General features: G+C 42.4%; 1 protein-coding gene across 5 annotated transcripts in view; it reads left to right on the top strand.

The window, feature by feature from the left end:
- The window catches only part of KANK1 (KN motif and ankyrin repeat domains 1), a 199,098-nt gene that overhangs the window by 70,171 nt on the left and 103,426 nt on the right, over window positions 1-25,501 (top strand). Inside the window, exon 3 of one of the 5 annotated variants that reach the window (XM_078062000.1) lies at window positions 10,576-10,686. The exons of the other annotated variants lie outside the window; for them this stretch is intronic. The gene's annotated coding sequence lies outside the window, so the exon portion shown is untranslated. The remainder of the gene's footprint in view (window positions 1-10,575; window positions 10,687-25,501) is intronic. 5 annotated transcript variants of the gene reach the window in all.

The following is a 25,501-nucleotide window of genomic DNA, read 5'->3' as shown; positions in this document are numbered from 1 at the left end:
GAGACTTACCAGGATGCAATTATTTTGCGTTGATTTACTTTGCCCTGTTTTCTTGGCTAGTCCGTGGCTCCCCGGGGACAGGGGCTGAGTCTGTGTTGTCCACAGCTAGGTTTCTGGCGCTTTGCAACATTTGTAGAGAGAATGAGTGAATATCAACACGTCCAACCAGACTGCATAGACATTCACCTACGTTGTGTTGTTGTTTTATGGTTTTAGTTCGCATTTTTAAATAGTTCATCTGTGTGAAACTTAATTTGAAGTATGGTTTGAAATACAAATGCAAATTAATTTTTCCCCACATGAAGTAGCCAATCGCAATTTTTTTTTTCTTTTTTTTTTTGAGAGAGCTCCAACCCAGATTTCTTAGGGACTCTGATGTTGTTTCTTGTTTCTTTGTTCATCTCTCCTTGGGTAGTCCTTTTGCAAAAAGTAAATGCAGAAACTGTTCATTGACTTGAGCCAAATTCCTCATGAGCGTGCTGGCCGAGGACCAAGAAAGATGCTCCTGGGGTCACTTCCCATGGCCTGAAGTAAGACATGATGTTAACTGACTTAGGGACTTGTGGCATTTGTTCAATATCAAATGCTACTAAACTGGCTGGATATTTCAGGCAGCCCTGTTTTAGATATTCTGTCTTCCATTTCTAAAAAATTACTGAAATCACTGAAAATTACTTCCACATTCTACTGACTAAATCACTTTTCCTGAACTGCCTCTTGCATTTTTTAGATGAGAGATGAATATGCCTCGGTAGACCATGTGTTCTGATTTTTGGTTTGGAAAGACAGGTCACCATTCTTTTCCAGATTTTACCTTTCATCGTTAAAATTAATGAAAAAACGAGACCTACCCATTGTCAGAAAACATGTATACAGAAAAAAACCTGACTCTTGGATTCTACCTTCTAGATCACCCCTTCATATAACCCCTCTAAGTTTATTATATGTCCTACCAGGCTTTTTTTTATGCTTAGATCTTTACATACGTGCACGCGCGCGCGCACACACATTCACTTACTCTCTCCCTCTCACCCCACCCCCTGCAAATACTTGCATGCTTTTCCTGAACAATGTCCTAAACCCACTTTCTTAGACACATCAGTAGGCTTTCAAAACACTCGAAGTCTTTCTTCCCTAGCTGGTAACATGCGAGAAAAGTTACTAAGTGCTCTTTTCCCAGGGCTTTAAACCCCAGGTCCTGCTTGGCTTGTGTGAGTCACTGGATGTAATCATCCAGAGGGCAGGGGCGGCTCGGGCACACTCAGGAATGTGGTGTAATCTGATAAGGATTTCCATCTCACGGCAAAGGAAGAAATGGGGACTCAGAAGGGAAGCCAGCGGGATGGGAGAGGGGACATTCTTCTCCGTCCGTGAGGGTACACCTTCAGCGGAGGTGTTTTCCCTGGGTTATAGACCACGTAGGCTGATTTCTGGGGAGAGGGGCTCGCAGATTGGGGTGCTGTCAAGGGATAGAATTTTTCACCACTCATTCTCTTCTGTGTCTTTTTTTTCTTTCGCTCCGTGATAATAGAAGACACTGTGGGGTGGACCGGGGCGGAGAGCGCAGCGAGTCGCAGGCTGTGCCCTTCACACTGGCAATGGGAAGCGGGCGGCTGACCGCCCCGGGTTCTGATCGATGGCACCGCACTCCAGAGACCTGGAGGGGTTTCTGTAAGTGATGGGGACCCCGGACTCCTGCAGAATGGCACTTGTCGGGGGTTTTCACAGTGCCCACCTTATTGCGCCAGAGAGGCAGGTTTCATTGCTTAAGGGGACGATTTATGGCCATGGGCTTATCTCCTTGTTTTAGCTCTTTATGTTTTTCCTGCCTCTTAATAAAAGGTGAAGTCACAAAGCAATTAAATAGTAGTGTGGTTTTCAGGCAGGAGGTGGAGAAGGGCTACCCCGGGGGAAAGGCTAACATGATTGACAGAGGCTGACTGGAGATTTACATTGGGAATAACTCGTTCCTCAAAACTTTCTTCATTTCCTGGTGGGAAGTAGGGGGTAAATCATCGACCAGGAGGATGGATGATTAAAAGTGTAGGAGTTATGATTTCTTTTTGACTTTGTAAGTCTCTAAATCTAAACCTTAACGGAGGGTTCTCATTTTAGGAACTCTTGAGGAAGTGATGGAAACCAGCCCTGCCAAGGATTGAAGGGAAGCAGAAACACTGTAAAGTCTCGAATTGCTAATAAGCTTGAGCTGCTTTATATTTTATAAAATGTCTTGAGATCCAGCGAAATGAAGTAGAGAATTCATGAGCCTTTTTTTTTATTCCTTAAACTCAGATCCACAAGTGTATATATTTTTGAATATTTAAAATATCGAATGGGGTTTCAACTGTTAGTGTCTGGAGTTTTTTAAATATGTAATAGTGACACTTAAAATGAGGAAAAATGTGGACAATTGAACGTAAACATATAGAGAGTTGAGGTTCCCTGTTCCTCTTATCCCAGCTTCCTCAAACATAAAAGAAACGCTTTTGATTTCGCCACTTTGTATCGATGACCTATTTATTCTCATCAAGAGAATTAACAAGTGAAGATACAGAAGTTGAAGTTGTCATTCTTTCTTCTCCGAGAAACATTATGATTTTAAGGAGTTTTGAAAAGCGGCCTTTTGATCTGAAGTTCTCTTTCTTCCTGGTAACCCCATGGAAATGGCCAAAGCAGACAGCTTAAATTAAAATGAAGTTGTTGGTACCTGTTGAGAGAAGGAGTAATTTAACGAAGAGTTAATTTATATGACCCAGAAAATGAGTGGCTAAACGGACATTGCTTGTTCTGGTGTGAATTTCTCTTGCCATGAAAGCTCCCTGCCGGGGAGACTTCATGCCTTCACAGGAGCACCCTTGTCCCCCCACCCCCGGAACTTTACCACCACAAAAAAAGAACAAGAACCAGAGAGTCACGTACACAGCCGCCCTGTTGCTGTTGAGGGTGTGCATCCTGACAGATGACCCCCCGAGAGGATCTGTGCTGAAGGAATAGGGGAGATATTCATTTCTAGAGCTTGGTAAAATGGTAACAAACAGCTTTTATCCCAGATCAGTAAATCTTTCCCAAGTCCCTGGCCAGGGTTCTGTGTGTGGGCCGTGGAGTGGCCATTGTTCGGTTTCTGCCCCTATAAAGAAGGGTGTGGGACGCCTTTGGATGCCCACCGCTGTAGATGAAGTTTGGAGAGAGAAGGCTGTGTGACCTCTCAGCCCTTATTCTGGGCTGTTTCCCAGGCAGTGGATCATTTGGTTACCCCGGGGCCAGTGCTTATGAACAGTCGCTGATTTTGATTATGTGTCATTTTCCCCGGTGGCAGTCCTTTATCCACCCAGACTGCTGCCCAGGGAGGTATCCGGATACGGAAGGCGCCCATCTGCACTGGTACCACGATCTTACTATTCTAGCAGAAGGTAACTCAGTGGGGAATTAATGTTTTCCTCTTACCCGTGTATTATTTCTTTTCAATTGTATTTGTCTTCAATGACATGAAATTCGCATAGCATAAAAGTGAATAATTTAAAAATGAACAATTCAGTGGCATTCAGCCCATCATAGTGTTGCATAGCTGCCCCTTCTGTCTAGTTCCAACACATTTTTCCTACCCCAAAAGGAAACCCTGTACCCATTAAGCAGTGACTCCTTATTCCCTCCTCCCTCAGAAATTGAACCATTTACATTTATATTCCCATAAAGGTTCCAATTTCTCCACATCCTTGCCAACACATGTTTTCCTTTTTTTCTTTATTGTAGCCATCCTTGTGACTATGAAATAGTACTTGATTGAGGTTTTGATTTACATGTCCCTAATGTCCCCAATGTCCCTAAGAATGCAAAAGCATTCTTAAAGGTGTTGTTAGCCCAACTTACTGTTGTTAGGTGAGGAAGCAACTAGGAGTACATACACGCCTCTTGGGCTCTTCTCTCTCTTGCCCTCTGTACACCCTGCCCCACTCCCAACCTAGCTCTCGTTATCCCCCCTCACCCGCCACCATTGCTGGCAGTCTTTCCAAATGATATTGATCATCTTTTCATGTGCTTATTGACCATTTGTGTATCTTCTCTGGAGAAATGTCAATTCAAATCGTTTGCCCATTTTTAAATTGGGTCATCTTACAAAAAAATAAATTGGGTTGTCTTTTTGTTGTTGAGCTGTAAGAGTTCTTTATATATTTTAGATACTAGACCCTTATCAGGTATATGATTTGCAAATATTTTCTCTTTTTCTTGTCTTTTCACTACCTTGGTAATGTGCTTTGACACACAAAAGTTTTTTATTTTGATGAAGTCCAAGTGATTTATTTTTCTCTTTTGTTGTTCTTGCTTTTGATGTCTAAAAATTGCTGCCTCATCCAAAGTCAGGAAGATTTATCCCTATGTTTTCTTCCAAGAATTTTGTGTTTTTCTCTCTTACGTTTAGTGTATTAATCCATTTTGATTTAATTTTTTATGAGGTATGAGGTCAGGGTTCAACTTAATTCTCTTGTATGTGTGTATCTAGTTGTCCCATTTGTTGAAGAGACTCTCTTCCCCCATTGAATGGTCTTCACACCCTTTAAAATAATCAACTGGTCATATATGTGAGGATTTAGGTTTAGACCCTTAGTTTTTTCCTCATTAGTCTGTTTGTCCTTGTGCCAGTTTACTCTCTTTTGATAACTATAGCTTTGTAGTAAGTTTTGAAATTGGGAACTGTGAATTTTCCAACTTTGTTCCTCTTTTTCAATATGCTTTGGATATTCAGAGCCCCTTGCAGTTCCATATGAATTTAAGGATCAGCTTTTCTATTTCTGGAAGAAGAAAAAAAGGCTATTGATAGGAACTGCACTAATTCCATAGGTGGCAGTATTGTTACCTTGATGGTATTAAGTCTTCCAGTTCATGAACATATGATGTCTTGCCATGTATTTACATTTGTCTGAACTTATTTCAGCATTGTTTTATAGTTGCAGTGTACAAGTATTTTACCTCCATTAAATTTATTCTTAGATATTTTGTTCTTTGGAGGCAATTGTAAATGAATCCATCTCCTTGACTTCCTTTTCCAATTGTTCCCTCCTGGTGTAGAGAAGCACAACTGCCTATATGTTATTTTCATTTCAAAAAAATTACAGTTAAAAGAATAATCTCTACTGGTTATTTTATTTTATTTTATTTTAAGATTTTATTTATTTATTTGACAGAGAGAGAGACACCGCGAGAGAGGGAACACAAGCAGGGGGAGTGGGAGAGGGAGAAGCAGGCTTCCCGCAGAGCAGGGAGCCCGATGCGGGGCTCGATCCCAGGACCCCGGGATCATGACCTGAGCCGAAGGCAGTCGCTTAATGACTGAGCCACCCAGGCGCCCCTCTACTGGTTATTTTAAAAATGACTCCTTCTCAGCGGGAAGCCTGCTTCTCCCTCTCCCTCTGCTTGTGTTCTCTCTCTCGCTGCGTCTCTCTCTGCCAAATAAATAAATAAAATCTTTAAAAAAAATAAAAATAAAAATGACTTAAGATGAGGGGCCTAGGTGGCTCAGTCAGTTAAATGTCCGACTCCTGACCTCAGTGTAGATCTTCTCAGGGTTGTGAGTTCAAGCCCCACTTTGGGTTCCACACTAGGTGTGGAGCCTACTTAAAAAAATGACATAGGAACCCCACTATCCCTCCATATACTCCGTTCTGTTTTGTATTTAAGATTTTATTTATTTATTTGTCAGAGAGAGAGAGCACACAAGCAGGGGGAGTGGCAGGCAGAAGGAGAAGCAGACTCCCTACTGAGCAGGGAGCCTGATGTGTGGCTCGATCCCAGAACCCTGGGATCAAGGCCTGAGCCGAAGGCAGACGCTTAACCGACTGAGCCACCCAGGTGTCCCTCCCTCCATATATTCCTGTTAAGTTTGATATACATCCTTTTATATATTTTCTATACATATACATGCAAATAAGCCTTCTTCCTTCCGGTAGACTCTTACTTCGTCTACGTTTTAACTTAAGTATAGATTATGAGTATCTTTCTAGGTCAGTACATCTAGATTTTCATTATTCCTTTTAAATGCTACAGAGTATCCTGTTGTACAATGTACTATAAGAGTATTCTTTTAATGAGCATTTGGCATGTTTTTAGGTTTTTTTTTTTAAATAAACAATGCAACAATTAACAGTCTTGTGTGAGTATTGATCCATACTTGTGTATGTCTTGAAGGTAATGTCCCATAAGTAGAATTGCTGAGGCAAAAAATAGGCACATAATATCTTTTGGTGGACGGTGTTTTTGTTTTTGTTTAAGTGTGTCTATTACGGGTATAGATGCTACCTACTCTAAGAACTCACAGCGAGTAGTTAAATGCTTTGAAAGAAATGTGAAAAGGGGGGTATGTGTAACCCTTCTGATTCTTTGTGCAATGTGGTAACATATAATCTCAATAAAATGTAAATGATAAAATCCTTTTGGGTATGTGTGTGAACTATGTAAGCAAAAGCATTCTTAAAGGTGTTGTTAGCCCAACTTACCGTTGTTAGGTGAGGAAGCAACTAGGAGTACGTACAAGCCTCTTGGGCTCTTCTCTCTCTTGCCCGCTGTACACCCCGCCCCACTCCCAACCTAGCTCTCGTTATCCCCCCTCCCCCGCCACCATTGCTGGCAGTCTTTCCAAAAGACCTTTTGCTTGTTGACAGACTCTGTGAACACCCAGTGTTCTCTTCTTTGGCACAGTCCAAGAAAGACCAGTTTGGGAATTTGCTAACATGTTCTGAAGGCAAAGACTTTGTTTTGTTCAAGTCTAACTGAAAAGCTTAGCTCAACCCCAGAAGGCAGACCATATCCGTTTTGGGGGAGGGTCACCCTCATGTTCTGCGTGGCTGAGTCTCACATCTCACACCTTCCTATGCCTTTCCGTGGTTTACTAAGTAGAGCAGAGGAAGGTGCTTTTGCAAACATCTCCAAAGAAAAGAAAGTCAGATGGAAGTGAGGAATAAGAGTCAGCCCCGTTGCTTTCCATTTCCATCCATTTTTTTTTAACTTTTTATTTTGAAATAATTTTAGACTTGGAGAAAAGTTGCAAAGATAGTACAGAGTTCACATGCCCCCTTCAGCCAGCTTCCTTCAGTGTGAATATCTTATCTAACCAGAGTACAACGATCAGAACCAGGAGATTTAAATTGCTAGAGCACTTTTAGCTACACTCTAGGCCTTGTTAGCGTCCCCTCCAATTTTCCATGAAGGTCCTTTTTCTGTTCTAGGATCCAGTGCAGGATCCACACTGGATTGAGTTGTTCTGCCTTCTCAGACTCCCACAGTTCTTCCCTTGTTTTTCATAATCTTGATACTTTTGAACAGTACCAGTCAGTTCTTTTGTTGAATGAAATTTCCTGAATTGGGGGTTTTCTGGCATTTTCTCATATTTACTTGTGAGGCTATGAGTGGTGACTTGATGTTTTTCTTATTGGTGGTGATGCTAATCTTGATCACTTGATTCAAGTAGTATCTCCTGGGTTTCTCCACTATAAAAGTGCTGTTGTAATTAGCAAATTAGTCACTTTGTAATTAATAAATATCTTGGGGGCAGATCCTTTGAGTCCGTGCAAAGATCCTGCTTCTCCTCAAGCTTTTGCGCACTGATTTTAGCATTCCATTGTAGGTCTTCCCTGCAATAATTATTACTGTGCTATTGGCCTAACAGTCATTTGGTATTGCCTTCATTTCTTATACATTTATTTATTCATTCTTCCATAAGGAAGAGCTGTTCTCTTATATATGCATCAGTGTGGACTCGTGGATAGTTATTTTATTCTAATGGTTCTAATCCAGTGCCATCATTATGGATTTTTTTGCTCAAATTGCTCTAGCTTTGGCCATCGGGTATTCCTTCAGATTGGCCCCAATGTCCTTTGACAAGTTCCCGTCCTTTTTCAAGCACTTCCTTCCTTTGTGGTACCTCCAGATGTTCCAGGCTCATCTTGCATTTTTCTTGCTCTACCACTGGAATCAATCACTTCTTCAAGGAGAGTGGTATTGCAAAACCAGTATCTGTGGTGGGTGTGTACATCATGCCTGGCCTATCATTGCATCTATCTTCCATCAGGTTTAAAGTGAGGTCCTCCCCGTGAGCACAGCCGTAGCAAGCCTGAAACTTGCTCTTGACTCTCCTAGGCAGTTAATCATTTCGGTGTAAAATCATTTTGATCAGACCATTTAATGGTGGGTTGTGAAAATCGGTTGCTGCTCATAGAGACAGGGAGACAGACAAATAGGTATTTGGACTCTGAATGGAATGGGTTAACTTTTTTGTGGAAAAACGTTCTTACATTCAAAGGCTGCTGTTAGCATTCAGGCATTCCTAACATTCCTTTTATCATCTTGCATGGATTTTTCACTCTCACTTTTAGCCCATGTCCTATTTTAAGGTAATAAGAGTAACTTTTGGTCTTTCTGTTATAGAAGGGAAATACTACTTGATGTATTCCTATTAGAGTGTTTTACTCAATGTTTAAGTACAGATTGGTCGTCCTATAATTACTTTATTTTTGCATAGATATTATGTGGCACAAAACTTTTCATAAATTGGGTATGTCCTTCTAACTTTATTTATGAAGTCTTATAATCATTGATAAAATATTTTTATTTTATTATTGTTATGTTAATCACCATACATTACATCATTAGTTTTAGATGTAGTGTTCCATGATTCATTGTTTGTGATAAAATATTTTTATTACGAGTATTGAGGGCTTCTTTTCCTTGGAGAGCCAGTGTAATTTCTTTGCTGCTTTTAATTCTTGCAGAATAGAACTTGCCTAGATGAGATTCCAGTGGGACTCATTTATTCCTCTGTAACTTTTCCTATTTCTTTTACATATCCGCTCTTTTGGCCCGCAGTTTCTGTGAGAACAAAGCATGACGTCAAGGCACATTCCACACGTGATTGGTGGGATTCTAATAGTTAAAAGTGTATTCATCTACAGTGATAAGGATCTTCCTGCGCATTTTGCTGTATTTCAGAGCTCATTCTTGGGTCTTACCACCTGTTTCTTGTGTATGGAGAAACTTTTTCTTTTTCCTCTCTCAAAATACAGATGGAAGAGTGGGTTTATAGCAGGATTTAAGAAGGCACATCTTTTTCAAGGACATTTTCCTTTTGACTTGGGCATTTTGTATGAGTATTCTTCCCACCCTTGCTATACTTCTGTTTGGAAGTGGGGTTAGGTGTACTTTGGTACAAAGCCCAGCTGGTCAGTTAAAGCCTCGTGTTGTAATGTTTTGAAAATATGCCTGGCTGACTCTGACCTCTAAATGTGTAAATTATCTTTGTAGCAATAAGAGGCCTTGAAGAGCTTGAAGTTGTTTTGATAACTAATCATTATATGATAATTCAGCCAGAAGAATTTGCTAAGAACAGCTTGTGTGCCTTGCATCCAATTTAAAGGTTAGGAGTGTAGGACTATAACTGCAGTTGTGTAAAGAGACACCACATAATATTTGGTATTTCTTTACTATTAATAGTTCCTGCATTAATCATCGTCTTTACCTTTCCCTCGTTCTAGAACAGAGGAACATTGTACTTACTATATTAATAATTATTGTGTGTCCATTATTAATTAAAAGAATAAATTGGCTTAACTTTTTCTTATTTAAAAATTCCACCTTATCATGATCTCAGGGTCCTGGCTTCGAGCCCCATGTTGGGCTCTGTGCTCAGCTGGGAGTCTGCTTCTCTCCCATTCTCTCTGCCCATCCCCCTACTCATGCTCCTGCGCGCTTGTACTCTCTCTCTCTCAAATAAATAAAATGAATCTTTAAAAAAAAAAAAAAAATTCCACCTTACCATGCCTGGTTTTTCTTTTTTTCCATTAAGTCATTGTTGAGGAGGTGGGTGGCATATCAGTGGCCCTTGAGTTTAGCAAAAAGCTTTTTTCATCCTATAGAATCTTGACTTCGGGATACTAATTCATGGATGCATTAGTGTCTAAGGTAACAGAGCTAATATTCAAAGCACCAAACAAGTATTGTTCTAATTACTCTGGTTATTTATTCCATCCCTTTTCTGGAAACATGGGAAATATTAACAGTGATGCTAATCATAACCATTTATTGAATCAGCATTATGTGCCAGAGAGTGTGTGGGACAGTTTGCAACTAGCATCTCACTCCATCTTAATAGAAACCTCCTAATATTTCAGAAAAGGAACCCAGTGCTTAAAATGTTAAATGACTTATGGTGCCTGGTTGGCTCAGTCGGTTAAGGGCCATATTGGTAAGAAGCAGTAGGTCCAACTCTTGATCTCAGCTCAGGTCTTGATCTTGGGTTGTGGGTTCAAGCCCCTCGTTGGGCTCCACACTGGGCATGGAGTCTACTTAAAAAAAAAAGAAAAAGAAAAGAATACAAGATGTTAAATGACTCATCCAAGATCACACAGTGAGTAGGCCAGAGAACTGCTTGGGTTTTGTCTAAGGTCAGTGCTCATCCCACATAGCATACTGTGGTTGTCCTCATGTCACTAAAGAGGAGTATGTCTTTAGGGATTGCCTTTCCCTCAAAGTATTTTTAAAATTTTTAAGATATTTTAAAGTATTTAAAAAAATTTTTTTTTGTTTTATAAGGAGGCTCCATGCCCGGCATAGAGACCAGCAGAGGGCTTAAACTCAACAGCCCTGAGATCAAGACTTGAGCTGAGATCAAGAGTCAGAAGCTCAACCGACTGAGCCGCCCAGGTGCCCCATTTTTTAAAATGATTTTTAATGTTAGGTGTTTTGGGGTTCAGGTATTGTCACACCTTTGGTTTTGAGACAAAAAATTCTAGATGTGAGGAAAGGTAATTGCTCCCAGATGGTGCAGTCATGCCTTTTCTTGAAGCCGAAGACGACTTCTCTCTTAGACTTTCTCGCTTTCCTTGAGTAGAAACTTCAGGCTTTGGGCTGGTGGAGTATTATATTTAATGGCAGAAAAGATAAAGCACTGAACATGACATTATGTAGACTGTGAAGATGAGTCTGTTTTAACTGCCTTGACCTTTAGTGTGAATGACCCTGGGTCACCCTCCACCCGGCAACAGTGTACGGAGTTTGGATTCGGAAAGTCCGGCGAATGATGCAATTGGGAACTTATGTGGAATAAATAAAAAGCCCTAACTTCAACTTCCCTTGCATTTATCCTTCCTAAATCTCTAAGATGTGAACTTCTGATTATACTGGGCTCATGATGAGGTCATCCATGGAAGAAGGAAGTCTTGAGAAAGTAGGAGGGTAGATTTGCCTCCAGCAGGTAATTAAAAACCTGCTTTACAAGTTTTGGAAAAGTGGGGTCAGATGTGTTAGGCTTGAGATGTACAAGGGTTTTGCTGGATGATGGATGATTTGGGACTTCAAGGAGCTATCCAGCTTCCGTAGCCTGAAAGTTCCCTTCTTAGGCAAAGAAGACACATGGAGGACACTGTAAGCACAGCAATCACATATAACTTGAACACTAAAAAACACTATTTGGCTATGGGTGTGAGTGTAAAGTAACCATGGGACTTTCACGTGAGGAACACTTAGGCAGTGAGACGGAAAATGAATTGTCAGAGTGTTCTAAATTTACTGTGCATGCCTCCAAGCTGGGTAACAGGACCACTTACTTACAGCTGATCTTTCAGAGAATGCCCTTGTCATTGTGCTAACTACAGAAGAAAGGGCCATATTGGTAAGAAACAGTAGGTCCTGGTCCATTTTTTGTTGGTGATGGGAAATATCCTGTTACTGCCTTGTCTCTTAAATCACACCTCAGCAAGTGTCTAGAAAATGAAATTGCAGGAGAAAGATTGTTATAATTGAATATGTGTCATTTGCAGACTCTTAAACATTTGGGGGGCATTGGCATAAGTAGAACACACTGGAATCGGCTTCCCTGAAGTTGGATGCATTCTGACATGGAAGACCTCTTGTCATTGGAATTTTCTTGGTTTAATTTTTTTTTTCTTTTAAAGTGTGGAGCCCACGACAGGGCTTGAACACATGACCCTGAGATTAAGACCTGAGCTGAGATCAAGAGTCAGATGCTTAACTAACTGAGCCACCCAAGCGCCCCTGGAATTTCCTTGTTTTAGAACATTTGGATGCACTGGCCCCGGTGTTGTGAGACATTCACACGTTCACGGAGGAAGACTGCGTTCTGCCCGGCTTCCCTCTCACAGGGACCGTGAGATTAGGCCCCAGATAATGGGCGACTGTGGAATGACAGAGATTACTTTCCCTCTGCTCCTCTTTTGGTTTTCATCCTCTCTTCTGTGATTTGTTTGCACTCCTTGACTTGACCTAACATTCCTCTTTACTGAATCCATTCCTCTTAACAAACCGAGGGTTACAGAGGTCGGCTTTGAGGGTAAGGCTTTCTGGATGATTTGGCCTAATGGTTTCAGAGAGGGTGTGTTTCAGGCAGGTATGGAATAGCTAGTAAAGCTTCTCTCTTTTCAAGAATTTGGACTAAAACAACACTGTTACATTAAAGTGATTAAGAGGATTCCCAGCCATTGGTCATTGGAAATGCCATTTGATGATTTCTGAGGTCATAAGGCTCTCTGGTTACATATTTCATGCTGGAGAATTTTTTTTCTTTTTTTAAAATATTTTATTTATGTATTTGACAGAGAGACAGTGAGAGAGGGGACATAAGCAGGGGGAGTGGGAGAGGAAGCAGGCTTCCTACTGAGCAGCGAGCCCGACGTGGGGCTCCATCCCAGGACCCTGGGATCATGACCTGAGCCGAAGGCAGACGCTTGATGACTGAGCCACCCAGGTGCCCCCATGCTGGAGAATTTAAAGATGGATGTCACGTGATACTATGAATGTAAGCTAAAAGTGCTAATTAATGTCAAGTTTACTTATTTAACTCCAAATTACCTTGTGAATGTGCATCCAGAAATTTTTAAAATTGGAGCCATGGTTCATCTTCTGCTTGTGTATTTTTTTTCCTGTAAAGTGTTATATTGTATGAACATTTCCACAAATGGGCAGAAGTCCTTTATATATAGTGGTCATTTTTAGTAGGAACATAATATCCCATTATGCTGATGTACCATGGTTCTTGCTAAGCCCCTGATGTTGGATATTTAGTCTGTTTCTAGTTTTCTCTATGACAGATATTAAGGGACATATAGAAAGGGCCATTCTTGCTATGATGGTTGCTCATCTGTTGAATTTGTGCCAGGCATGACCTCAGATGCTGTGGCCCATGAACAAAGACAATTGAGACTCAGAGTGCTGTAGGAGATTAGAGCCGTGAGGGAGGCTTTCAGTCTAGTGAGATCAAGGAAGGTGGCATGGAAGAGAGGCATTTGATTCTGGGTCTTAAGAGGAGTAAGAATGGCAAATATGGGGAAATTGAACCCCCAAGGAGTGGAGTGAGCAGTTTCAGAGTATTGTGGCTGGAGTGTGTTGGATCCATCTGCTAAAGAGCCAAAAATACATTTTATTAGAAAATATCCCACTACAAGTACGTGTCCTAATATGTTTTGGAAAGCATATATACTAGAAGGTATGACTAAAATGTTGCCAAAGAGATGCTTTGTAGGAAAGTAAGTACGTTACTGGAGGCTTAACTCCTATTTGCCAGTCACTTTTTGGTCTTCCCTAATGGTGATTCTACAGACCAGTCATATGAGGGAAACTAAATATCTGATTTCCGGGCGATGGAAGAGAGGCACTGGGAGGTATACCATTTTCCGTAAAATATAAGAAGTCATCAACATATCTACGAACAACTGCAGCTCCTTCAATTATTCTTGCGTAGACCTAGCATTTTGGGGGTAGATACTAAGTGCTAGATGGGCCAGTGCTAGAACAAAAGAAAGAATACTTCATCACCCAAGGAAACGAATGGATTAATTGACGGAAGAAGCAGAATAAATAATTGCAGCAGTGAAAACAAAATCTCAACAGTACGTTAAGCTCCTTGAAGTTACACGTAGGATACTATGGAGGCCCAGGGAAGAGGCATCTCACACTGGTAGGGGATACCAGGGAAGACTTCCGGAAGAGGAAGTGTCTTAAAGAGTGGGACAGAAAGCAGATGGAGCCCTCGTGTGGTAGGAAGAGTGGTCCACCTGGGCAGAGGCATGAAAATTAGAGAACATAAACACTAGGGGAAGAAAATTGTGTATGTATATATGTATATACTGTCCTCTGCAGCTGGAGAGGTGGGGAGAGACCAGGTAATGCGTGACTGTGAATACCATGCCGTAGGAAAACTCTCAGGTTTAAAAAAAAAAAAAAAAGGCAGGATCAGATTTACCCAGGAAGTGACTGGGATGGTACAGCCTAGGGATGGTGAGCATAGTGACAGGGGAAAGGAAGGGATGGAGAAGGAGACTCCCTAGTGGCTAACTCTCCCTTAGTGCTTTGGAATGTGAGGAAATGAGCAGCTTACTCAAGAGAGCCACTGTGCCCAGAACGGTTTTGTAAGTGGATGAATACCTGGGGAGGAGGATTTTATTATGGGTTAGGCCATGGCTAGCATGGGAGAGAGAAGTGCTAATGAGATTAACTTGTCTCCATAGCCCAGATGGCATTTGGGGGAGCCCAGGTCTGTCTGTGTTACACGGCCCTGTGTCCTGACTCCCTTCCCATTAGCGGGGGTGGTGGTTAAGCAAACTGCCACACACTGGTTTCCAGTTCTGGCTTTTACCATTCAGCCAGTTTTATCCAATTAGTATGAGTATGTTTTCCTCTTTAAAAGACCAGAAGGTGGCTGGGTGGCTCAGTCCGTTGGGTGGCTGACTTCGGATTTTGGCTCAGTTCATGATCTCAGGGTCCTGGGATCGCCCTGAGTTGAGCTCCACACTCAGCGGTGGGGTGGGCACGGTGTGTGGGGGGGGAGGTCAGCTTTGGGATTCTCTCCCTCTGCCCCTCCCCATGCTCGCTCTCTCATAAATAAATAAATCGTTAAAAAAAAAAAAAAAAGACCAGAAGGGAAGAAAAACCATGGAACTTTCCCCTGATATGGATCGCCTTGTATTTTATATGTAGAATATTTAATTTACATATACATGATGTACAAAAATTTTAAAAATTAAAAATACAAGAGGCAAAAATAAGTTATAACTTTCATGTGACCATTGCAGCGGAAAAGGAGAACCAGTATTAGGTCTTACGATGTGCTCACCCACTCAGCGCATATGGATGGACACACCTTCTGTGTCTCAGGCACTGTGCTCACAACTATGGAAACGTCAGGGAACAAACAGAGTCTCTGTTCTCCTGGTATTTACATTCTAGTGGATCTGGAGGAGATGTGACCCACTCCTGAGTTGTTTTTAAAGACTAAGAAGAAACTGGTGAAATGTGGTTGTTCACCCAGATTTTTAAGTTTGAGTGTCTTATGCCCGAGGAATGCTTTGGGGCTACAACTTAAATCCCAGTTTTATGAATTTTCATGGGTCATTCTTTAAAACTGGCTCTTCGAGGGGTGGTTAGTAAATGATACCCTCTTTCACCTCCCTGAATCCCTCTGCGTGCTGCTGGGTCATTCAGAATGGCACTAAGGTGAAATGTGGCATTTCGTAATCCACTCGAAGACAGGTGGTTACATCTGCTCAACACAGGCTCGATTAGGCACCTCTCGAGTGGGCTTGTTGGTTCTTGTGCAGATCCTGTTTCCACCCCGCTTCCGGACCAGCTGCACATACCTGCCTCACCCCAGTCCAGGAGGCCAGCCTTGTTGTCTTCACCCAGCCCAGAAGCAGAGTTCCAGAAAAATCTACTTCCCATGCCATAAGAGCCTCTGTAACTTTTTGCTCTCCTTGTTCTCCTAACTCCTGTGCTGGGACAGAATGTCACCGTAGGGATAGCAAGGATTTTTAGGCAAAGAGAAAGCTCTGAAATGGGCATAGTGTTGAGACATGAAGTACCAGAGCAACCTTCTTTCATGTTCCTGGTACCCTTAACCAGGTTGTGTGTATGTAACCTTTGTTTTTCCTTGTAGAAACCTAGGCGGGGGGTGGGGTAGGGGGTGGGGTTGCGTGTAACTCACCACTACCATGGAACCTTTGAAGAAAAGAGTATAAACTTTCAGGATTATAACATGAATGACTTCATTTGATGGTTATCACATCACAACACAGCAATTTTCCTTTATTCATATTTGTGTATTCTCTTAAAGACCTAAAGGACTCTTTTGGCTTTTAAAAAAAAAAAACCTCTATTGACCAACGTTATATATAGGAAGATGTCATTGTTTTAGAACATAGGAGATGCAGATGGTCAATGTGAGGGCGTGTGCACTGGGCAAGTGTCAGGACGGTTGGAGGCGAGGTGGGCATCATCCGCAGTCTCTGCCTCAGGACCAGCCCAGTCATCTCCCAGGCTGATTGGGTCTTTCTTCAAGCCGAGGGGATAGACAGACAGGACAGATTATTGACAAAAGGTTATCAGTCTTCAGGGTGGGGCTGTTGAACCACACCTGAGAAGCAACCTTGATGAAGCCAACTCATAAAGTTACTTAAGAGCCTCCACCCCGGTTGATGGTCTAGATTGTCTCCAAGGGAGTGAACTGCGCTAGTGTTAAGACTTTGAGTGGGATAATGGATGCATTCATACACATCACTTCGATACAGCATTTTCTTGGATGGCACCATGGGAAATAACACATGAGCACACGCTCACGCCTCTTGTTAGCTTTCTGGGTCACTGCTGGCCTCTTGCCGTCCTTCCTTGCCCAGCTGTCTTTTGGGACCAGAGCCTTTGTGAGATCATTGAAAATGTTTATGTTCTTAAAAACCCAAACGGAAGAAGTGACTGCTACCCATTCAGAACGTTGGCTGAAACAATAAATTAAGATTTTAAGAGAGGACTGTCTACCCATGTAGGCTTTGACCAGAATAAATTTACCATGTTATTAAACTGATCATTGTGGTGATGTTGCGATCTATAATATGCCACTACACTGTTTTAATTTGGAAAGTACTTTGATAAGGTTATGGCTTATACGTTATATGGATTTATTTGTAAATCCTTGGGGGGGTTCTGTAAACTTTAGATTGTGGTCTCAAGTCTATTTTAAATAGATTCAGTGGACGTTGATCCTGCTACCATATTTTGCCTTTTAACCCACTGGTGGTACTTGCATTTCCTTTAATGGACTTTAGTAAAATTTAGGAAGGCTTATAAATTCCAGTTGAACTAACTCTAAATAAAGGAGAAGTAGGTCAATATCTTCCTTTGGAATCAGGGCAAAAGTAATTTTCCTCATACCACTGGTTAGCAAGTATTTTGTATTTCTTTGTTAAAGAAAGTCAAAAATATTTTCAAATTGCTTATAAATTTTGTCACTCTAATATAAGCATGCTTTTCTCTTTCTTATATATTTTAGTTTTCATTTCACTTTATTTTTAAAGTTTTATTTATTTGAGCAATCTCCATACCCACATGGAGCTCGAACTCACGACCTTGAGATCAAGAGTCACATGCTCTTCCAACTGAGCCAGTCAGGCGACCCTAGTTTTCATTTTATTTACGTGCTGTATTCGGAATACTGTTTTTACTTAAGTTGCAACAGTTTTCCAGTGCTTGACAAAACCTCTACCATGATACTGATAAATAATGTTGAATCACATAATCTCTAAACCATCTTTCTCATGTTAAAAATGTAAATTATGTCTAATTCTTTGATACTTTAGACCCCATGGCAGTAAAATCTAGCTTCCCCTGGGATAAAATCACAAAAATCACTAGGTCAAAAGTATGAACATGGTTTGATTTGGTGAAAGAGTTTATAATTATCAAAGACTCTTTCTAGATTATAAAAGTAGTACATGATCATCCTAATAAATTAGAATGGTATAGAAGTATATAAAATTAAAATTCTTCCTGGGACCTCAATCCCACTTCCCAGAGCAAGCCATGGTGAGCCCTTCAGCCAAGGTTATATGGCATGAGAAAAGGTGGTTCTATAGAGTACTGGTTTATTTGTCTGGCTTAAGAAATGGAATCCAAGCAGTTCCTTTTTGGACAAGGTGATGAGGTACCCATTGTTGGTTTTCTGTAGCTGCTGGTTTGACAAAGTGTAATTTCCTATGGTCGTGATGTTCATGCCCTCTTGACTGTGATCAAGAGATGGCTGGAAGTGGCAGGCCCCAGTTTTTCTGGAAGTAAGGGTCATTGAAGAATCCTTGCAGATAAGAGAGGAATTGTATATCCCAGGCCCGGGAGTGATGACTGGACGGGCGGGTGGGGGGCGGGGGTGGGGGCGGGTGGAGGCAGTTCAGGTGTGCTTAGGGAAGAACACACTCCCGGCCACACACAGTCCGTGACCTGAGTGTCCTTGACATTTGATTTCATCTTCTCCACCCCTAGATAAAAATCATGTTTGAAGTCTTTTCCACTTTTCTTAGGAAATGTGGTTGAAGAAAGGGAAAGAAGCCAATTTATAAGACCGCTTTTTAGGGGTGCCTGGGTGGCTCAGTTGTTAAGCATCTGCCTTCGGCTCTGGTCATGATCCCAGGGTCCTGGGATCGAGCCCCGCATCGGGCTCCCTGCTTGGCAGGAAGCCTGCTTCTCCCTCTCCCACTCCCCCTGCTTGTGTTCCCTCTCCCGCTGTGTTTCTCTCTGTCAAATAAATAAATAAAATCTTTAAAAAAAAGACCGCTTTTTAGAAATGAAGTAATTTCCTCCACGAGCTTACGGAAGAAAAATACAGTGGTGTTCTCCCATTTGGTTGTTTCATTGAATTGTTTTGAATGAATTACCTTTGGAAGGAGGTGTCTTCTATGTCCTGTGTGTGCTCACTTACTTTGCTATCATTCGGTTACCTTATCCCCTGCCCACCAGCCCTGTCTCCATCCCCACATCTGAAGGGAAGGTTGACCTGACATGCATGGTGGTTTTTTGGCCTTTGGAGATGTTACCTGTCAGTCCCCAGAGTTAAGTTTGCTGTTATTGGGCCCAGTCCGCAGCTTTTGACCCGTAAAAACAGTAGGCAAGCTAGAGGATCTTTTAGTGAGTCAGACAGTTGTCATCGAACTGAGTCCTGCTCCCTGGGCCGGCTTCCTCGCTGACTCTTGTGTCTTAGTTTCCAACTTGTAAAACTGGGTGTCTGAACATATCTGCCAGATTCCGTCTAGGACACAGCTGGGAAGAGGTGGGGGCCTCCAGTGATGCTTGAAATTGCAGTAAAAGCCATGAGACCCGCGTCCTCTGCCCTCAGCCCGCACAGAGGGGAATTCCAAACAGAGAAGCCACTAAAGAACTTCTGCTTCCCTTCACCTTTTAATGCAGTAAAGTGTCTATCTCATCAGATAGGAGTTAAGTCTCAAATTCAGAACCTCAGATACTGATTCTCTGACCTTCACATTCCATTTCTGAGGGGTTTTTTTTTTTGACAGTTTATCTTCTCAGTAAATTTTCAGTATCTTTATCATCTTTGCCATCTAACCTTATGTGCATCTGTCCGTAGAAAACTAGGATGTTGGAAAATAACATCTGCTTTTATTTGCGTAACGAACACACGCATTGCTTTGGATACCTCCCACACCCACCCACCACGCTTCCCATGGTCTGTTCTGCTCTTGGGAGATGATGTGCCATTTTGTGCTTTGGGCAGTTCTAGAAAAAAATCCACAGCCAAGTGCGGTAACTCTTGGGTGGAGGATTGAGAATGTAATTTTTACAATCTATTTTTTTTTTTTTAACAGCCAATTATTAGAAATAAGAAAGGGAATTTCGATACCAAGTCTGAGATGTCCCGGTGGTGAACTCTCATGGGGTATCATTCTCAAAGCAACACTGGTGGAATGCAGTTCAGCAGCACGAAGGCAGAAGGACTTCTAGATAAGCATGATGTAGGCTGGAGTGGTGATAAGGTAGCCAGCTCCATCCTAGGTGTTTCTTGGAAGAGAAGTGAATGCCTTGGGGATTTTGGTATTATCTCCATGCCTGTTCCTTTTTTTTTTTCTATTCAGCCCTTGAACAAGCCTTTGTATTAAAAAACAAAAAAACAAAAAACAAAAAAAACCACTTTCATATAAAAATATGTTGTAATTTGGATTACATGGACCACTTAGGAAGGGGACAAAATACAAACGCAGTGAGACACAGTGGATTTGTGGGATGGGAATTCAAGCCGTCTGTTCCGTTGAAGAAGCTGCAGGAATTTAACCTGAAATCCTAAGACAAAGACATCTCACAAGACCATCCTGGAATGTGACGAACACGGCAATTTTAAGTGAGTAATAACTCTGATGATGGTGCTAGTTTGAGCCTCGGTTCAGACCGTCAGCAGTTCTGGTAATGAGTTAACAAGAGGTGAGTGAGCCCCAGGAGTCACATAAGGCAGGAATCACCGTGCCCTGTGACATCTGCCTTCCCTGGGCTTGTAGTAACTCGATCGGGGTATACAGAACAGTAACAGTAATGGATTTTGTGCACACCCAGTCTTGTTTCAGAGTACGGTTTATGGTGGCTTAAAAAGTCCTGCAGAGTAAAGTTTTGGACGTCAGTGGGTGAGGATGTTGGGACAGCGGGAAATAGCAAGAAGAGGAGGTGAGGAAGGAAGACAGGGACATCGTGCACTGTGTCCGGTAAATACGCTGCAGACAGGCCCCCGATGTGCCCCCGTGCTCTCTGCCAGCCAAGGCAGAGAGAGAAGCACGACCAGCGATGCAGTCCCAGCATCTGTGAGATCCAGAAGTGACTTAGGAAGAGCGCACGTTCTCACCACGGATCGTGGCCGTGCCGTCAACAACATGAGGACCTTACGTAGAGTCCTAACAGTCACTGCCTGGGGGGAGTGGAGTTTGCAGACTTTACGGGGAAAACAGAATCTGCCTGCTTGCCTCCGTTTGTGCTCATTTGTAAAGTTTTACTAATTACAGAGGTGAATATAGGAGTCACTTTTTCCCCCTTCTCAGTGTGCAATAGGGGATACTTTAAATGACATCAAAAGCAGGATACTTAACACTTCCTGATTAGAAAGAGTGGGTCCACAAGCTCTTAAATTTTTCTCTTTCTGGTGTCACAAGGACCATCCGTAGTCACTAGATGGCAGTATCAACAGCCTTTTGGGAAGTTGAAGAGGCTCACGCATCTCTGAAGTCCTGAAAATGCAGAAAAGTAGGCAAACCATTTTCACTAAACACCCGGGATCTCATTTCTGCACCCTACACGGAAACAGAAAAACCTGTTTTCTTCGTGGCCGGCGAGAAGCTGCTGTCTGTGATAGCTACTAGCTCATCAGGGTGGCCCTGGGGCTGTGCTTTTTGCAAGAAGCGAATCGTCCACTGTGCACGCCCACCGTGGTCCCGGCTTGAACCCCCGCCCGTCACCGGGCCATTGTCACTTCACAGTCGCCCCGGACCGCCCATGGGAGGCGTGCAATCGTGTGTGTAGCACGTGGGAATCATTTGTAGACCCCCTCAGTGTTTGTGCATTTATCATCTCTAGCACCAAAGCAACATAATCTCTCTCAGCGAGTGTGATTTTTGTTTCCAATTAGGTGAAAACCTTTTGCCCGTTTCCTTCTTTGAGGAGAGATGACATTCTTTCTCAGACTGTTTTTATTTTATTTTTTTTTAAAGATTTTATTTATTTATTTGAGAGAGAGAGCACAAAGGGAGAAGCAGACTCCCCGCTGAGCAGAGAGTCCCTGGGATCATGACCTGAGCCGAAGGCAGACACTTAACGACTGAGCCACCCAGGCGCCCCGAGACTTTTTTTTTTTTTTTAATGAAAACGTTAGACTTATTTTAAAATCATAATGGTATAAAATTAACGGCATTTGGTTGAAGTTTAGGATTTTTATAGTCTATCTCAGGTAGCCTGTGAGAAGGGTTAGGAAGACTGGTTTTGTCCTGTTTCTTGGGGCATTTTATTGACCGCAGCTCTGCTGGTGTTCGGAGTGAGACTGTCCTTCATTGTGTGGGACTGTCCCCTGTGTTGCAGGTTGTTCTGCATCCCTGGCCCCGTCCACGAAATGCCAGGCATGCCCCGCGGGCGCTGGGACCACCCAGTAACGCACGTTTCCCTGTGCCTCCTTAAGGGATTGAGAGCTGCTGGGCCAGAGGTTTTGCTGTACATCGTGGGTCTTGTGGAATTTACTGGGCAGAATCTTGTAAAGAAATGTACGTTGCTAACTTTATATTTTAAAAAATCACAACCTCAACCTCGTCACCTTAAACTTCGCATTTTCATTTATTTGTGGGTTGTCATTTCAATTGTACGTAAACACAATTTTTTAAAAAGTTTTTATTTATTTTAGAGAGAGAGAGAAAGACAGCATGAGCGGGAGGGGCAGAGGGAAAGGGAGAGAGAGAATCCCAAGTAGACTCCATACTAGCGTGGAGCCTGACGTGGGGCTGGATCCCATGACCTGAGCTGAAATCAGGAGTCGGACAGTTAACCGACTATTACCACGCAGGTGCTCCAATACAATTTTTATGTAGCATAAAATTATATATATAAAATTTTTTGGTATACTTTCCATATAACCCCATGATGCACTTTCCTTGTATTCCTTGTCTTTCTGCTTCGCCTACAAGTCCTGGTCAGATAATTCCTTTTCCTCTACCCTGCTTCTCCCCTCCCCTTTTTAAAAGTTACCACCATTTATTTTTCTCTCAGGTGAATGTGAGTATCATTTTCTTGAGAACGATGAAGTGTCTTTTTTTGCGTCTTCAACTGAAACGGTTAATATACAAATAACTCAGGGGTGAATTGTATTCTTTGCTCTTTTAGTCCTTCTGACATCATAGGTTCTTCCTTTTTTGCTAGACTTTTCCCCTCCCTTGAAAGTTTAATTGGATGAGAGGAATCCTTGCCTGTGTTTGCTCACTCTTACTGATCTCCTCCGCCCTGGAGTGATGGTTTGCTACCCACATGGTACTCATTTGTGAATTGGGCTAGTTGAGAAGAGTGTTTCTTTCTTTCTTTTTCATTTTCTTTTCTCATCAACTAGACTAAAAATACCCCCTTGAGCTTAAGACCTGGGCCTTAGGATTCCCAAATGTTCTCATGGTACCTGGCACAAGGGCCAGTCCTTGGTAAAGGCTTGATTAGTGGATGTGTTTCCTGTTTTACTTTCCCTGGTTGGTCTTTGTATCGCTGCAGTCATACCAGCTTCCGGTTGTAGGTTAGGTCACCATAAGTTATGGCCAAGACATCAGGAGCAAATTTTATATCTTTCCTTTGATGTCTAAAGGCAGAAGACAGGGGTAGAGGGGATCCCAGGTGGCCCCTGACCTAACAGCAATCCATGAGTATGAAAGAGAAAAGGGGCAACACCTGCTGAATCGGGGTGGAAGACTATGAACGTGTTTCTGGTCCACAGGATGCCACGTTCCGAAGGCTGTGCCAGCTGGTAACATGAATTCTGCACCTGAGCTGATCCTCTGCACCTGCTGGACAAGCCTCTTCCAGCACCAAGTGCGACATATTATGGAGCAGCAGGGACTTCTGCAGCTATCCTATCGGCGTTACTTGTCCCCCACCCCGACGCCCCCAGCATCAGCCTGGCACCACACCCCCGCCTGAAGCTCAGTGAAGAAACACTGTTTGATGCTAAAGCTTTCACTCATCCCGATGGAATTTTCAAGTTTAGGTGATCCTGGGGACTTGTTTGGTTTACTAGGCTTCTCACTTTGATCCGATTCTAGAACTACCATGTTACAAGCTATATCCATGGGGACCGAAGTGAAGCTATTTTGGCAGTTAGTCCAGTGACTGATCAGGACCTGGTTAATCGTCTGTCCGCTCACATCTGGAGCCACTGGATTAAAGATGGCGGATCTTGTGTGGATTGTTAGAATAGACACTTGAAATGCTGTCAGATTGCTATCAAACTGCATAACCCAGGTTTTCATTTCAATTCACAAAAACCTTTATTTTGCTTGCCACTTCTCCAAACTGTCACTTAATAACCTAACAGCTTCTTATCTCCACACCCTGTAAAGAAAGATTAGATTTATATTGAACTGGTACCTACCAAATTTCGCCACTGATTTTCTGAGTACTTCCTGTCATCCGAACATCCAGTCACGCTTTATGAAGAGCCCTGTGTGAGTCTACTCAAAATCAATCAAGGCAGTAATTACACGACCCCAAATCTCAGTGGCTTTCAAAACCAAGGTTGATTTCTCACTCGTGCTCTGTGTTCACTGTGGGTCAGCTGCAGCTGTGTTCAGTGTTGACATCAATCTATTGATGGAACAACCTCTATCTACATCATTGTTCCTCTTCAGAGCAGGAGAAAAAGAGAACAAGGTGAAGGTTCATGCTAACTCTTCATGTTTTCTCCTGGAAGTCATACGCGGTCATCGCCTGGAGCAAGTCATGTGGCCACACTTGAATTCGGCAGGATGGGGATGTGTAATTCCTCCTTAGGAAGGGGCAGGAAACTTTGGTGAAGAGTAATATAACCACCACATTTCTAAAAATGCAAGATCTTCATATTCTAAGAGAGTAGTTTGTGTTTCATTTTTCAAAATATAGTTCCGTAAGTGAACGGTGGGCCAGTTAGGTTGATTTTTTTCATTCCTGTAAAGAACCTACTATTATATCTAGTAAAGTATAATCAAGTTTATGATCTATTTATTTGAGCTGTCTTTAAAATTAAAGTTCTTTTACTGTGTCCAGTTCTTTTATCGGTGGCTTAACAATTTGTATTCTACAACTGTCCCTTGTTGGCTTTGGTGTTCAACATTTATTTTTCAAAACCATACATGGCTGTCATCTTCACAAGGTAAATGGAGTCAGTGGAGGGGAAGTATCAGGAAGAAGAAATGGGGGGGATGACAAATGTCTAATGTCTTGGATTCTATTTCCATATTAAATGTCTCCAAAACGTCAGTCCTTGCTTCTGTGGGTGTATCTGTTTAGTCTGAAAAGTTACTTCTGCTCTTGGCCACAAGCCAGCATGGCAGGAAGAGCCCAGTGTCACCTTTACAGCTAGGTGACAGTGATAAGGAAGCAAGCGACTCTTCTTTCATCTGGCTCTGGGGGGCAAGGTACAAGCAAAATGGGCTGGTAGAAGAAATTGCTCCCTTGGCTGAATTTTCCCCACCATCACCTTAAGGCAGGAAGGCTGATGCTCTATACCTGTCTTCTTTGGCAAAAACTCAACTAAATGGGCCAGTTCCTGACACGTCCCTATACACACTTTGAATTGCTTCTTCTGTTTTCTGCTTTTCCTGCTCAGGTTTCTCTTGGGAGCAGGTCCCACTTAGGACTTATCACTTCCATCAAAATGACAACACATATTTATAGAATGGGCTGTCTGATGGAAAGAGGGTGTGGGCAGAGTGGAGGAAGGAGCGAATCCTGGCTGCTGTCGGTCAACGGTATTTATGGAACCCCCCTCCGGATGCCAAGCTGATTGTGGGCAGTTATCAAAAAATGTGTTTGGCCCACCTGCCTCTTGCTTGAATCCACCCTGCGTGCCGGACCTCATCTTCAAGCTTCTTTCTACTAATACTCCCCGTGGAACTCAGCTTCCTTCGGGGACAGATGAATACTCCCAAGAATAAAATAGAGCCATACTGCCTGTGATGTAAAAGTGTGCCATTCTTTG

This window comes from Halichoerus grypus, chromosome 14 (assembly GCF_964656455.1).
Source record: "Halichoerus grypus chromosome 14, mHalGry1.hap1.1, whole genome shotgun sequence".
NCBI classification, from domain to species: domain Eukaryota; kingdom Metazoa; phylum Chordata; class Mammalia; order Carnivora; family Phocidae; genus Halichoerus; species Halichoerus grypus.
Note: the sequence above shows the minus strand (reverse complement) of the source record. Positions and strands in the feature narration are given on the sequence as shown.